General features: G+C 47.0%; 1 non-coding gene across 1 annotated transcript; it reads left to right on the top strand.

Annotated features, from left to right (window-relative positions):
• The first annotated feature begins 7,717 nt into the window (after positions 1-7,717).
• Positions 7,718-7,855, top strand: LOC114810720. The gene has a single exon (XR_003758415.1). It is a non-coding gene; the product is annotated as a small nucleolar RNA SNORA7 (small nucleolar RNA).
• Positions 7,856-8,376: the final 521 nt, after the last annotated feature.

Below are 8,376 nucleotides of genomic sequence, written 5' to 3'. Positions count from 1 at the left end.
CTGTAGTCTCCCAAGCGCTTAGAACGGTGCTCTGCACATAGTAAATGCCATCGACTGACTGATTGGGTGGGACAGTCCCAATTCTCAGGTTTCCATAGGGTTATCTTATAGGAGTGGGGTGGGCCCACCCGGACCCCTCGGGCCATAGCGGTGCTAAGAGGGAGCTCAGCAGGCAGGAATAATAATAATAATAATGTTCGTATTTGTTAAGCGCTTACAGAGTGCAGAGCACTGTTCTAAGCGCTGGGGTAGATACAGGGTAATCGCATGAGGCTCATAGTCTTAATTTCCATTTTACAGATGAGGTAACTGAGGCACAGAGAAGTTAAGTGACTTGCCCACAGTCACACAGCTGACAAGGGGCAGAGTCAGGATAGTGGGAGCACTATGGAGACAGAGCAGGGATGCAGGAGGGGCTAACCAGAGTCCTTTGCTTCCTCCTTCCCCTGGGTGGCATCAGCAGTGGTCCCTGTGGCCACCATCACCACCACCACCACAGGCCCTTCAATCATCATCAGTCGTATGCACTGAGCACTTATTACGTATTTATCATGCACTAGGGAGAGTCCAGTAAATCAGAGTTGGTAGACCCGTTTCCTGCCCACGACAAGCTCCCGGGCCATTCCTTGGAGGTCTGGGGACATCAGAATTCTGACTTTTCCGGATGAGCTGGAAGTTTTCCCGGCTGAACCGGGGCGACAGTGAACCTCTTGGGATGGGCCACCTCCACTTCCACTGTTACTTGTTTTGGGAGGCAGGAGCGGGTGCCAGCAGAGGACGGTGGTTAAGGGGGTGGCTTGGAATTTCCCCAATGGCCTTTTCTCCTCCCTAACCCTCCCCCAATTTAAGCTGCCTTTGATAGATTCATTCATTCACTGATAGATTCATTCACTCATTCAATCATATTCAGTGAGCGCTTACCGTTTGCAGAGCAGAGACACCGACTCTGTTGAACTATACTCTTCCAAGAGCTGAAGACTGTGCTCTGCACACAGTAAGCACTCAATAAATGCCACTGCTTGATTGATAGATCGATTAGGGACAGGCCGAATGCGGTCAGTCGGTGAAGACAGAGAGGCGTCCAAGACGAAACCAGTATTGCATGCTTCTGGAACGGGAAGATGGTAGAGGAGTGATGATGATTTATGATGAGGATAATGATAATGATGATGACAAGAATGCCTGACATGTCTCAGTCCTGACACTTCAGGTCTCAGTCCCTCTGAAAGGATTTGATTTCAGTCGGTCATTCAATCGTATTTATTGAGCGCTTACTGTGGGCAGAGCACTACACTAATCGCTGGGGAGAGTACAGTATGACAGTATAACAGACACATTCCCTGCCCACGATGAGCTTACTTTCTAGAGGGGGACATAGTCATATAAATAAATAAATTACAGATATATACATAAGTGGTGTGGGGCTTGAGGGGGGATGAAGAAAAGGAGCAAGTTAGGGTAAGGCAGAAAGGAGAAGAGGAAAGGAGGGCTTAGTCAGGGAAGACCTCTTGGAGGGGACGTGCCTTCAATAAGCTTTGGAAGGGGGTGGGAAGAGAGTAATTGTCTGCTGCATCTGAGGAGGGAGGGCACTGTAGGTCAGAGACAGCATGCGGGAGACGGGTTGGCTGTGAGCTAGACGAGATAGAGGTACAGCAAGAATGCTGGCATTAAAGGAGTGAAGTGTGCGGGCCGGGCTGTAGTAAGAGAGTAGCGAGGTGAGGCAGGAGGGGGCAAGGTGATAGAGTGCTGTGAAGCCAATGCTGAGGAGTTTTTATTCGATATGGAGGTGGATGGGCCGTGGACCACCCCCTTCTGGAAACAGCCAACCTTGGCTTCCTGCCACTCTCTCTCTGGCTGCTCTTTCTTTTTCCCTGTGGCACGTCCCTCCACTGCTCCCTATTCTCAAACTGTGAGGATGCCTCAAGGCTCAGTTCTGGGCCCCCTTCTATTTATTCGTGGCTCAGTGGAAAAAGCATGGGCTTTGGAGTCAGAGGTCATGAGTTCAAATCCCAGCTCTGCCACTTGTCAGCTGTGTGACTGTGGGCAAGTCACTTCACTTCTCTGTGCCTCAGTTCCCTCATCTGTAAAATGGGGATTAAGACTGTGAGCCCCATGTGGGACAACCTGATTCCCCTGTGTCTACCCCAGCGCTTAGAACAGTGCTCTGCTCATAGTAAGCGCTTAACAAATGCCAACATCATTATTATTATTATTATTATTCTCCATCTACCCCCTAACCTGGAGAACTCATCGGCTCCCACAGTTAGGACTGCTACCTCCACACAGAAGATTCCTAAATCTACCTCTCCAGTTCCAACCTCTCTTGCTCTGCAGTCTCGCATTTCCTCCTGCCTTCAGAACATCGCTTCTTGGATGTCCCATCAACGCCCCAAACTTAACAGATCCAAAAAAGAGCTCCTCATCTTCCCACCCAAACCCTGTCCTCTTCAGACTTCCCCATAACTATAGACAACACCACTCTTCTCCCCATCTCAAAAGCCTGTAATCCAGCCTGTAATCCCGGCATCATCCTCCACTCAGCTCTCTCATTCAATCCACGTGTTGAATCTGTCACCAAAACCTAACGGTTCTCTCTTCACAGCATTTCCAGAATCCACCCCTTTCCAAATCCAAAGTGCTAAAATACGGATCCAAGATTTTATCCCGCCTTGACTACTGCATCAGCCTCCTTACTGGTCTCCCGGTGGCCTTCTCTATCTTCCCTCTCCTGTCCGTACTTCTCTCCGCTTCCCAGATCATTTTTCTTAGAATAACATTCAGTCTACATCTCCCCAGTTCTTAAAAACCTCCAAAAGTCTCCCACCCACCTCCGCATCAGACAGAAACTCTTTACCATCAGCTTTAAGCTGTCCCCCTCCTACCTTACCTCTCTGATTTCCTACTACAACCCAGCCCGCACACTTCACTCCCACTCCCTCTGTGTTGCCCTGACTTGCTCCCTTTATCCATCCCTCCTGCCAGCCCCACATCTCTTACGTACATGTCCGTAATTTCTTTATGTCTTTATTCATATGAATGTCCGTCTCCACCTCTAGACTGTAAGCTCACTGCGGGCAGGCAATCTGTTATATTGTTACATTGTACTCTCCCGAGCACTTAGTACAGTGCTCTGCACACAGTAAGTGCTCAATAAATATGACTGACTGACTAATTGATACTTCGCTCCTCTCTAACCACAACCTAAGCGCTGAACCTCCATCTCATCAGTTTGGCTGCTGACCCCTCACCCACATCTTACTTCTGGCCTGGGACTCCCTGCGCCTTCATATTTGACAGGCGACCACTCTCTCCATCTTCAAAGCCTTATTAAAATCCCATCTCCTCTCCGACTAAGCCCTCTCTTTCGCTATTCGCCCTGCCTTCTGTGTTATCTATGCACTTGGGTCTGTACCCCCTCAAGTGCTTTGGTTTTCTCTAGACTGTAAGCTTCTTGAGGGCAGGGAATGCGTCTACCATCTCCATTATATTGGATTCTCCCCAGAGCTTAGTATAGTGCTGTGCACATAGTAAGAGCTCAACAAATACCACTGATAGAGTGATTTCACCCGACACCTAGTACTTATGTACATATCCATCTGTCATTTATTTTATTGTCCGTCTCCCCTTCCGCTCTGCAGGTAGGGGTCATATTCATCTACTTATTGTAGTATACCCGCTCAAGCGCTTAGCAAAGTGTTCAATAAATGTGACTGATTGATTGAGTGATTGATCTTCCCCCTTTTCCCTCTCTCTCTGACCCTTCTGGTCAGTATTTGGGATTCGATTCTCTTCCTGGCTGTGTCTTGTAGCTTTTGTTCTTTGACTCTCCTATTCTTCCAGGACATCTTTGACTGCGACTTTATTACCCACCTGAATAGCCTTGCTGCTTGCTCTCAGGAACTAAAGGGTGTTGAAAACGTAGATCGCTAATACACGTAGTGCCAGTGCTGAAGCGAAGAGGATATGGTGTCTGCCAAATCGTACAGAAGCGCCCTAGGGAACCTACAACCTAAAGGGAGAAGAAAGCCAGGGTGAGCAGAAACAATCCAGAATAAACATCCAAAGGGGGTAGGGGATTGTTCCTCTGCTGTGTGCTAAATTATACTGAATATATATTAAAATACATATTCACAAGCAGTGTGGCCTAGTGGATAGAGCATGGGCCTGGGAGTCAGAAGGAGCTGGGATTAGAACCATTACTTGTCTGCTGTGTGACCCTGGGCAAGTCACTTCTCTTATCGGTGCCTTGGTTACCTCATCTATAAAATGGGGATTAAGATTACGAGTCCCATATGGGACAGGGACTGTAACCAATCTGATTCAATCGCTCCTTGGACTACTGGGTCCAAACACTGGTAGCCCTACGGAGAAGCTTGTAGTGGCAAGCAGATCGGGTTGGACACAGTGCCTGTCCCAAATGGGGCTCACAGGCTTAATCCCCATTTTACGGATGAGGTCAATGAGGCACCAAGAAGTGAAGTGACTTGCCCAAGGTCCCCTGACTCCCAGGCCCATGCTCTATTCCCCAGGCCACACCAGCCCCACGTAGTTAGCGCTTAACCAATACCATTAAAAAAGCAACAACAACAACAAAGAAACTCTGTTTTATTGTATTCTCTCAAGCGGTTAGTTCAATGCCCCTTTTGCTTGTATCTACCCCAGCGTTTATTACAGTGCCCGGCACATAGTAAGTGCTTAACAAATACCATAAAAAAATTACAGAGGCCAAAAGACGTAGGACTTTTCTTCCAAGATGAACTGCTCACTTCTTGGGGCAGCAACTACTTAGTTTTCAGTTAGAGGAGGGTTGCTTAGAAGCATAAAGACTCTTTCCATACTGGCAAAGAAAAACAAATTGGTAAAAATTCTGGAAATAGGATGCTTCCTCCACCGACTCAGTGTCTCCACAAATAGTCATCTGCACTTCTCCAGAAATGTACCTTGCCATGCTTCACCAGCATTGAATCAGGCTTTGGGTTCTTGGGAGAATTACAAACCAGAAATAAGGAATTGGCACCAAAGGTCAAAATTCCAGTGACTGCCACCTTTCCCGGGAGTCGGTTTGACAGTTATCCTTTGTCTCCGGCACCCAGAGTTCTGAGCAGAGGGCGGGCAATCAGAATTGGTTTCCTTTAAAGGGCTTGAAACTAAATGGATGTTAGGGAGCCTTTTTCCCAGGGCTTAGAACAGTGCCTGGCACACAGTAAGCACTTCACAAATACCATAATTATTATTAAAAAGCAAATTAGCTGGACAGATGAGTGAGCAGTCCTAGTCTTGCACCCCTCACTCACTTTGTGAGCTTGGGCAAGTCGATTCAACACCCGGTGGTTTCATTTCCTCAACTGTAAAAGGTGGATAATAACACTTGGACACTTAATTACTTGTGATGGGCGTTCTGGGAATCTGGGAATTAATTTTGGTTGGGTAAAATTGGAGATGAAAGATACTGGGGAAGAGCAACCTATTATTACTGTAAGTGGAATCCAAGTGGATGGAGCGCAACTCCATTGTCTGATTCCGGCAGTGATGGTTTCATGTTTTCCTCATCTGAAACAAGCCCATAAAGTCCTGGTGTGTGCTTCTACCACACACCAGGAAGCAGCGTAGCCTAGTGGATAGAGCACGGGCCTGGGAGCCAGGGGGACCTAGGTTCTAATCCCAGCTCTGCCACTTCATTCGTTGATTCAGTGGTATTTGTTGAGCACTTACTGTGTCCAGAGCACTGTATTAAGTGCTTGGGACAGTACAGTGTCCCAGTAAGAGAAGCAGCGTGGCTCAGTGGAACGAGCACGGGCTTGGGAGTCAGAGGTCATGGGTTCGAATCCCAGATCTGCCACTTGTCAGCTGTGTGACCGTGGGCAAGTCACTCAACTTCTCTGTGCCTCAGTTACCTCATCTGTAAAATGGGGATGAAGACTGTGAGTCTCACGTGGGACAACCTGATTACCCTGTATCTACCCCAGTGCTTAGAACAGTGCTCTGCACATAGTAAGCACTTAACAAATACCAACATTATTATTACAGTGCAACTCGTCGGCTGTGTGACCTTGGGCAAGTCACTTCACTTCTCTGTGCCTCACTTACCTCACCTGTAAAATGGGGATTAAGACTGTGAGCTTCGTGTGGGACAAGGACTCCATCCAAACTGTCCCCAGCATTTAGGCCAGTGTTTGACACCCAGTGAATGTTTAACAAATACCATCATTATTATTATTACCACACTGGAGTGTGAGGGGAGGTGCCGTTGATGATTTTTTTAAATCAGTCAGTCGATCAATGATATTCAGTGGGTGCTTACTATGTGCAGGGCACTGAACTAACTGCTCAGGAGAGTACAATATAATAGAGTTTCTTTGTTGTGGTTGCTGCTTTTTTAATGGTATTGGTTAAGCGCTTACTATGTTTCTATACTATGTTCCTTACTATGTTTCTAAATTTCTATGTTACTATACAAAGAGTTTCTATATTGTTGTTCTTACTTTTTTTAATGGAATCGTTTAAGCGCTTACTATGTGGGGCTGGTGTGGTCTAGTGGATAGAGCATGGGCCTGGGAGTCAGAGGACCTGGGTTCTAATCCAGGCTCTGCCAATTGTCTGCTGTGTGACCTTGGGCAAGTCACTTCATTTCTTGGTGCCTCAGTGACCTAATCTGAAAAATGGGGATTAAGACTGTGAGCCCCATGTGGGACAGGCACTGTGTCCAACCCAATTTGCTTCCAACGCCAGAATTTAGTGCAGTGCCTGGCATTTAGTAAGTGCTTAACAAATACCGTAATTTTTGTGATTATCTTTATTATTACTGTATTATTATTGTACTAAATGCTGGGATAGATACAAGCTAATCAGGTTGGATACAGTCCATGTCCCACATGGGGCTTACAGTCTTACTCCCAAGGTCAAAAAACAGACAAATGGCAGAGCTAGGATTAGAACCCACATCCTCTTGACACCCAGGCCTGTGCTCTATCCACTAGGTCATGCTGCTTTGTTCCCCATCCACAAGGAGCTAATGAAATTAAACTTCGAAACAGAAGTCCAATGACCTTAAATCATGCCTCCATTTTCAATCAATCAATCATATTTATCGAGTGCTTACTATGAGCAAAGCACTGTACTCAGCATTTGGAGAGTACAATGCAACAGAATTAGCAGATACGTTCCCTGTTCATAACAAGCTTACAGTTTAGTGGGGGAGGCAGACATTAATATGAATAAGCAATTTATAATATATAATTTAAAGAATTATACCTAACATCTGGGGGTTATGACGAATCTGACGAATAGCAAGTGTCTAAAGATCACAGATCCAAGTGTAATGATGTCACAGAAGGGAGACCGAGCTGGGGAAAAGAGGGCTTAATCAGGAAAGACATCTTGAAGGAGATTCATTCCTTCATTCAGTCATATTTACTGAATGCTTACCGTGTGCAGAGCACTGTACTAAGAGCTTGGGAGAGTACAATAGAAGAATAAAACACATTCCCTGCCCATAATGAGCTTATGGTCTAGAGGGGGAGACAGACATTAATAGAAATAAATAAATTACAGCTATGGACATAAGTGCCGTGGGAGTGGGAGGTGGAATGAATAACGGGAGCAAGTCAGGGCGACGCAAAAGCGAGTGGGAGAAGAGGAGAGGAAGGCTTAGTCAGGGAAGTCCTCTTGGAGGAGATGAGCGTTCATTACGGTTTTGAAGTAGGGGGAGGGTAATGTTCCCCTCTCAGGGTCGCACCTGGAGAGTTTCCAGTACTCTGCCAGTCTCGGCTACAGGAGGGAGAGTCAAACAGCGGCCTGTCCATTCCATTCCTAGCTTGGCTAGTGGCTAGTGAGTGGAAGGCAATCGGCTACAGGTCAAAACTCACCCGAGCTGGGCAGCAGCGGCATGGGAAAGAGTCAAGGGTGGAGACTCAGGTTTACCGTGCGGAAGGAGGCAATGGTAAACTACTTCTGTATTTTTACCAAGAAAACTCTATGGATACACTACTGGAACGATTGCAGATAGAGAGCGGGGCGTTCTGGGAGAGATGTGTCGGTGGCATCGCTATGGGTCGGAAAGGACTCCGGCATGAGACAAAAGTAATGTGGCCATTTTGCACTAAAGGAGGACGGTGCTATCATCCCAACCCCCCTGGCTGCCCCTGCTCTCCCCACCATTAAGCCACAAGCAATAGACCAAGGCTCTTCTGTTTCCTCTCTCTAAAGTATTGCCCTTCAAGGCTCTCTCTGCCCAGAACTCGAATCCCCCAAAGCCTTCTTTCCAGGGAAGAATGCCAGATTTCCAGGTTCAGTCACAAACAAGCACCTTGAGCCAAGAGCCCAGGGCACTAAACCCCGCCTTTCAATAAAGGCATTTTCCAGGAGATTCACGGCCTG

Source organism: Ornithorhynchus anatinus, chromosome 3 (assembly GCF_004115215.2).
Source record: "Ornithorhynchus anatinus isolate Pmale09 chromosome 3, mOrnAna1.pri.v4, whole genome shotgun sequence".
Lineage (NCBI taxonomy): Eukaryota > Metazoa > Chordata > Mammalia > Monotremata > Ornithorhynchidae > Ornithorhynchus > Ornithorhynchus anatinus.
The sequence above is the reverse complement of the archived record's forward strand: the minus strand, read 5'-3'. Positions and strand labels throughout refer to the sequence as shown.